Source organism: Symsagittifera roscoffensis, chromosome 8, assembly GCF_963678635.1.
Source record: "Symsagittifera roscoffensis chromosome 8, txSymRosc1.1, whole genome shotgun sequence".
In the NCBI taxonomy this organism is placed as follows: domain Eukaryota; kingdom Metazoa; phylum Xenacoelomorpha; order Acoela; family Convolutidae; genus Symsagittifera; species Symsagittifera roscoffensis.
Window position 1 is genome coordinate 50,700,704 of NC_087069.1, and position 8,479 is coordinate 50,709,182.

Below are 8,479 nucleotides of genomic sequence, written 5' to 3' on the forward strand. Positions count from 1 at the left end.
GGTTCTGAAAAATTGAGATCACCATTTTGAACTTTACCCGTGAAGAGTCCGGACCAAACATGAAGGTTCTAGACCAAAAAGAGGAAAACGAACTTTTAAATGCATTCGAAGCAAGGGAGTTTCTAGAGGCGACGTTCTGCTGACATGCCAGTGACAAGGATCAATGGCCCTTTTTTACTTCAAAGAAGGATATAGAGGGAACTCAGCCAAAAAATAGGCACCCCTGAAGATCGTCAAGATCTGGAAGTTCTTGCAGGAACTGTTGAAAAAAGCCGACGAGATTCAAATTACAGTGGACAAGTTTGGGCCTAAAGCAAACGATTTTAGTCATGAATTTTTCTCGGAAGATCACGACAAGGAAAATCTGAAGGCAAACACAACTCTAGGAACGCTTGGACGCTTGAGTCCTTTTAGTGAAAAACATATTTTGAGAACTTGTTCACCTCTGAAAGAAAAAGTGCTCTAGACTGGAAGAACTCTGGATGAGTTAAGCATATCCATCAACTATCTCTGAGCATTTTTTTTTGCTATTTATAGAGAGATACTCGACCTGTGACCAGCATTTTTTTTCAGTAGGGCGGTTAAAACGTTTAGCATCGATGTCTGTTTGACTTTGACCACTATGACTAACGACGACCTCTCAGTATTCCAGAGACTGCGCAAATATGTGGATCTATTGGCGCAAGGCGAAGATAAAACATCCCTTAATCTCGAGCAGATTTACAGAATATTTCTGCAGCCATACCATAGCTCAACGATGTGTAATTGACAATGCAAACTCATCGTTTTGGACTTAGGATGTAGCTCGGAGAACTCATTATCTGTGTAATTAATCGTTTGCTTTCCCAGACCGGTGATAACAACCTACTGTTATCAAGGTTTTTACAGCGACAACCGGCTGATTATAAAGGAGTGAATTAATAAGATTTGAGTAATAGTTCCACTAGTAATTCAGATCAAATAAATATGGTAAATCACCCGCACAAAGTTGCTCGAACCAAAGACTAAAGGTCATGTTTCACCAGCTAATTTTAACAAAATTCGGGAAGTGATCTTTCAGTTTGAACCAAATAAGATAGATCAATTCCAGTTCAGTTACGAAAAGCCACCAATACCCTGCCTTTCAAATTAGGTGGTTCCTAGTAGAATATCTCGGAAAAATGATGTTTAGCTTTTTCTCAAATTTTTCTTCAAAGCGTCTGCAGGCATGTTTGCTGTTGGTAAAAAAGGTTACTGTCGCCTTCTTCTGTTCAACTAACTCTCGAAGGAAGTGTAGTTTTATGGCAAAATGTTTCGTCTTTCCGTGATTCATTGAATGTTTACTAAGGGCAATACAAGCTTGGTTGTTTACGAAAACTTCCAAAGGCCTATTACACTTTATGCCTAAGTCGCTAAGTATGCCCTGTAAAAGAATTCCTTTCTTTACTGTTTCGACCACAGCATTGTGTTCTGCTTTGGCTGTTGAAGTTGATACACAACGCTGAAGTCTGCTAGACCAACTTATTACACTTGAAATGTCACTGAGCTTAAAACAATATCCTGAGGTACTTTTCATTTTGTCTGCATTTCGAGCCCAGTCCGCATCCGAATAGCTAACACGATTCAACGCCTTATCCCTCCTTTATACTAAAGGTGAAATTTTTGTTGTTCCTAGCAGATATCTTAGACAATTTTTTCCGGTTTTCCAATGCTTTTCACCTGTGTTTTTCATAAAAGAACTAAAAGGGTTTCCTCCAAAGTAAATGTCGGGTTTACTTGATAAAGCTAAGTAATTTAGACAACCAACAAGTCCTCGATAGTCACCTTTTTTCATATATTTTTTTGTTCTATGCTACCTTCTAAAGGACAATCTTCTTGTGCCAGTTTTTTGTTTTCAACAAGAGGGGTTGTTATCGGTTTTGCTTCGGTCATCTTAAATCTTGATAACAATTTTTCAACACATTTCTGCTGAATTATCTTGAATTCATTTCCTGAGTAATCAGTTTCATTCTTAAAAACTATTAAAGATCACTAATCGCGCTTACTTCATTTTTTTTACAGATTTTGTTTTCAAACCAGCTACAGAAATTTTTGTCCGCTCCATAAAACACTATATCATCAACCCACAAGCAAATTAAACCTTCTATCTCTCTCTTAATCCTCCTAATAAACAAGCACTCATCAAAAACTGATTTTTCAAAGCCTATAACCTCAAGATAGCCTTTTAGAGTCCTATGCCAGTTTCTACCGGACTGCTTTAGTCCATAAAGACTTTTTTCAGAAGACGAACTACAAGTTTTGCTTCTTCATCAAACTTCTCGAACACTTCAGGTTGCTTCATAAAAATATCTTCATTTAGTTTGGCATTCAAGTATGCCGTTTTAATGTCTGACTGTCTCAACTCATACCTATTTTGAACTGCTAAGCTCAGGAATTTTCTTATGATCGTCATCTTGGTTGTAGGCGAATACGTGCTGTGAAAATTGCCTCGCTCAACTTGGCTAAAGCCTTTAGCAATAAACCTAGCCTTAAACCTAGCCTTAAACCTAAAAAATTCCACCATTAGATCCGCACTTCAAAACAAAATGCCACCTGTTACCTATAGGCTTTTCTCCTCTATTTCTAACTAGCTCCCGAACTTGGTTTTTCTCTAATAGATCGATGCTTTTTTCATTGTTTCATGCTAGTTAGGTTCTGCTAAAGCTTCTTCAGCATCTTTTGGTCTGTTTTTGAAAACTTCTCCAAAAATACTAGATCACCCAATTTTTCTCCTTGGTCACTTTCTATTTTTTTCTCAAAATAGAACTTAGATTTGTCAAAACTAACGTTTCTAGGCTTTTGCATTTTGAGTTTTCCTACATCCTCAACTCCTATCAGATATGCTTCTTTCTTTTCCTTTATGTCCACAAGAAAATTCTCAATTTAGAATTTTTGTCTAGTTTTTTGCATATCTGTTTTTCACAAAATTATACGCTACATATCCAAAAGTTTTCACAAAATAAAGTTGAGTATTTCTCCATACTTACACTCGTAGGTTGTTTTGCCTAAATCAGAATAAAAAGAAACGTTTTTGAGATTGGTAGCGATTTTAAGAGCATAAGGCCAAAATTTTTTCAATAAATTCGCATCAAAAATCATGCAGCGAGCCATTGGGCCAATTGGTCCCCACATCTTTTCTATCTTTCCGTTTTCTTGAGGGTTATAAGGAGCCGATGTTTCCAGTCTTTTTTTCTGTTTCCTACAAACTCGCCCAAAATCTTGACCAATGTACTCTCCTGCGCCATCTAAAACTAAAGTCTGAGGGACTCCTATGTCTGCTGTGAACCCTCCAACATTTCTTTTGTCTTCCTGAAACAAATTTTTTGCTATCAAGAAAAACTGTCCAGAAAACCTATAGCATATTTATGTCCATCCTCTGCTATCGGGTCGATAGGACCTAAAATGTCTGTGCGAACAATAGCTAGTGTCCGGGTTGCCCTGGTGTATCAATCTTTCGGAGCTGGCTTCATTTTTGCTATTTTCAACTCACAATTTTCACAACTCTCAATTTTAACATCACTTATTTTCATGCCTTCAACATGTTGCTCTAAATGACTTAAGTCTTTGTAGTTATAATGACCCACCCTTCAATGTTCTAGCTACATAACACTCGTCTTTAGCGACAAAAAAATGTCCCATTAAAAAGACCATTTTTCTCTCGTAATGGGTAAACTGAACCATTTCCCTGACAAGCAAACGACCCTCATACCAAAAACAACTTCTGCTCCTGCTTTTTTCATTTTTGATAAAATTGGCAAATTTCTTGATTTTTCAGGAACGTACAAAAAATCCTTCAGCTCAATAATCGTAACCTCGCCTTTTTCATTTTTTGCTCTGAATCTAAGTTCACCTTTCCCTAAGAGTTTTGCCTCAGAGAATTTTGCATTTCTAACCGATCCAATGAAGTTCTCATCTAAACTAACAAACATTTCTCGATCTTTAATTATATTACTGGTCGCTCCAGAGTCTACGACTGAGTCCTCGCCTGGAGACACTCCACTCAGATAATTAAAATAAGCCTCTGTTTCAGCTGCTACGTTGTGTTGTTATCGTTTACAAATGAACATATTCTTCGCTGGACAATAGTTTGCAATATGTCCAAACGCCTTGCACTCATATCACTGAATTTTTCGTGCTTTTTCTTCACTACCTCGTCTGCTGCCTATGTTTTCTTTGCAGTGTTTCTACACTTGCCCTATTTTATGACAGTTGAAACAATCTCTATACTCGCTATTAAAAGTATGCTCCTTTTCAATGACTTGTCTTTCGCTATCAAATTTCGCTAATTCGTTTTTCAACTCATCTAAGTTTTTCTCATCTCTACTAAACTTGGCTATAGTAGAAAAAGTTTCAAATTGTTTTGGAAGCCCTTTGAAAGTAATTGACTTTAACATTTTTTCACTCACTCTTTTATTCTTTTAATCTAAGTTATACTGAATCTCCTGTGCCCTAGTCAAATATTTTATCACTGTTACATTGCTATTCTTTTTCATAGTTGTGAGTTCGGAGATAAGTTTTTGCAGCCTGGGTCTTTCATAACTCTTGAAGCTTTACGTAAAATACCCCAAGCTTTGCTACCATTGCCTTTGTAAGGTCTTAAAAAAACGATTTTTTATCTAAAGCCTTCAAAAGTTCGTACCAGGTATGAATATCCTTTTTCTCAATTTTTTTCCTTTATCTATTGCAGCTTGTTTTTGATCACTGCTCGCATTCGGTCTTAAGCTTGGAATAAATTTTCTATGATTAAATGTCTCATCCAAAATCTTGTTTAATTTCATTAAAAAATTCGTGCCTCGAATTGCTCTTCAAAAAAGAAAAAATCCTCTTCTTTTTCCAAAAATATTATCCTATCGGTTTTCGACAGTTCTTTCCTCATCTAAGTTTTTATTTCTCACTTAAGGCTTAAACAAAGACTAGGCTCCAATCAAAGTTCAAAAAGCTAAGTATTGCCCTGGGGGAAATTCAATGTATCCGATTCCTCTTACATCAAAATCATGTTTTATGAAGATCAATATCGCCCGCTTATAAAACTATGCAAACCTTTTGGTTACCTAAAGCTGATTCGGAATCTAACGTACCAAATAACACATCGGCAAATTAGCAAAGCTAAGCCCCTCCGCAAATTTCATACTGGTAATATATATATATATATATATATATATATATATATATATATATAAATATATATATATTTATATATATACATATATATACATAAGCAATATAGAAATAGATGTTCGTCTTTATATCGTGGGGTATCAGTTTCTTTTCTTTATTAAAGCAATGTTTTCTTTGGATTGATTTTGTGTCAGATTCGAGCTTTAGCCTACGAACGATTTATCCTTCCGCAAAATCTAAAATTTAAATCAGCAACGTTTACAAATAAAACACGTAATTTATCATTTGTTTCAGTTTTCTTTTAGTATCAATCTTCGTGTAGTGCTTCTTCCACTGCTGTGCTCACTCAAAGCCCCCTTCGTCTAGCTTTTGTTTGTCTTCTCTTCTTGTTGTGTTTCCCTGCCCATATCGTCAGAGTTGTCTATCTCTGGAAGTTGTGTTGCCCTGTCCTGCTTTTTTCGTCAGATTTGTCTATCTCTACTAATTGTGTTGCCCTGATTCTATCATTGCACTTCTCTATCTGATCAATCGTCTATCTCCAAGTAGTGTTGGCCTGCTTCTATTCTCGCAGTTCTCTATCTGATCAGTTGTATTATTCGAGTTGTTTTTTTTTTCACTGTCATAGCTCCACTGCAAATCTCAGTTTTTCTTACTCGTTTGAACAACAGTCAATCTTGACTCCTGACTTCTCACTCGTGATTGGGCATCTCCGCCCATAACATATCAAGGTTATTACAGCGACAAACGGTTGATTAATAAGGAGTGAATTAATGAGATTTGAGTGATAGTTCCAGTAGTATTTCAGGTCAAACATATATGGTAAATCACCCGCACAAAGTTGCTCGAACCAAAGACTAAAGGTCATGTTTCACCAGCTAATTTTAAGAAAGTTCGGGAAGTGATCTTTCAGTTTGAACCGAATAAGAAAGATCGATTCCAGTTCAGTTACGAAAAGTCACCAATAACGGGCACTCAGTGCTGTACGTAGGCTTGATTAGCTTTCTGGATGGCCCAGTGATTAAATAGAAAGAACAGGGCTTTCAGAGCGCGAATGGGCGAAGATTTTTGCCCAAAATACAGTAGCCTGGTCTGATAGTTTCATCATTGTGAAGGTTTTGTAAAAGTTTTTCAGGGCATGCCTGGACAAGCTGAACAGCTTTTTGTATGTCCTTGGTGCCATTGAAATGTAAACGAAATTATATTTCTTTTCACAAAATTTCAATTATCACATAAATGAATTCAAGTTCAAGCAAAGCAAAATCATGGAGAAGAGTAACTTGTGCTTGATCTGCGTTGTTAAATAGTTAGTGTCGATACACTTGGTCGGCCAGGAACAAAAATTGACCATCTTCAGCTGAGATCAATTTTTGCACTGTCATTTAATGATGAAATTGTTTTGAGGGAATCTACAGCCCTCACAAAAGTATCCATGCTAATGACTGTCGAGGAGACTGGATCGAATTGAAAATGCATTCTAAGAGGCCTCCATAGCCGTGACTCAGAAACGCATCTGGAGCCGCATTTGAGTCTTTCTTTGCTTTCGGTCTACACTGTTTTCTTGGTTGTTTTACTTTGGCAAAGTTGAAAAACCGACCGCTTCAGGCTGAACTTGGACCAAACATTTCGAAAAAGACTCTGTTCACACATCAAATTGGTGTGACCACATCTTACGAAGAGTGAGAATAATGATTGATGTTGACTCCTGAGTCGAGACTTTTCACCTAATTTGATGCAAGATTTGAGTGGTTTGAACGGTCTTTTTTACTATTGCGCTCAAAATCTAGCTTCATAATGAACGGTTTGAGCGGTTTTTGAGCGGTTTATCTAAAAAAAGCCCATAAGGTCTTAAAATTTAAACGGTTTTCGAGCGGAAGAAGCAAGATTTTGCGCGGAATCGTCTAAAAAAACCGCTCAAACCGCTCAAATCTTGCTTCAAATTAGGTGAAAAATCTCGACTCAAGAGTCAACAATCATTATTCTCACTGTTCTCACGAGTAACCTTTCTGGCGAAAGAAGAAACCAGAATTGGAAACCTAATTTTGCATACCTTTTACTGCCACACATGAGTGACAAAAATAAAGCCGAAAAATCACCCTGTGTGATTGCGAGAACAGATTGGGTGGATGCATGCCTCGATCAAAAGAAAGTTGGGAGACTATCATTATGAGCTACAAAGGTAGCCTTGACATCCAATTAGTTCTTGATTTTTTTGAGTAACTTAGAGATTTCAACACCGAGCGGTGCTGCGCTAGGCTAAAAACCCGAACACTCAAAGTGTCCCTGAGCAAACAGTTAAACTAATTTTCTTTTTATATGCAATACAAAATATTCGCATGAACTTTCAAAAAATGGATGAAATTCTACCGGACTTTAATAAGCATTAAAACGCTTAGGAGAGATATAATAAAAATTTAAAAAATAAGAAAAAGTTCTGACTGGTGATCAAGAGAAATTTTTAGGCTCGCTATGAAACTTTTCGAGGAGATGAATTTTCATAAAGTTTTAACTAATGTAGATAAAAAAGATTTCTGCAAACGTATAATAAACACCGCTGTATTATCGATTTCTTGGTTTTCTTGAAGCTCAATGAAGCAATGATATAATACGTTTGTACATATCAAAAATTTGATTTGAACTCAATTTTGATGCCAAGGCCAAAAATCTATAAATAAGAATTAGAACAGCCGAGTTTGATTTTTCGCAATTTGCCTAATGAATATAATAAAGAAGATTTGTCATTTTCTTGACAAAAATCTGGAAGAGTAGTTCAGGTACACAGTTTGTAAGTTTCATTTTGGTTGACCAGTGTGCAGGTAGATTGGGGAAGCTTGAGCAACTTGATTGTGCAGCTAGGTTGAGAAAGTCCAAAAACTTACCAAATCTGAATAAAATTAGTAATTATACTTAATCACATCAATTTCAGATCGAATACTCTGCTGAAATTAAACCCAGTGTATTTGTTATTTTGTGAGCTCCTGATTTTGTTTAACTCTGACTGCTTGAATCTGATTATGTTGTTGAGATGATATGAGACGAGTCTATAATTGATCAAGCACGCTTTGTTTAACAAGCCTTAATCATAGAGTTTCAGTGTTGTTTCAAAAGGTGTTCGCGTGCTTAAAGTAGCCTGAAACCTGCTCTTGAGAACATTGAATCTCCTATCTAGAATGGGTATTTTGGTATTGGCCTTTAAGCTGTAACAATCCGAAGCTCCATGTCTAAGTGAACCGCTTTTCGGCAGCATCCGAAAGGTGGAAAAGCACTGACCCTTGAGCCAATGGATATAAAGCCTATCTCTATTAACCTCAAATGTGTATAGAGTGAACTAATATTAGTTTCAGAT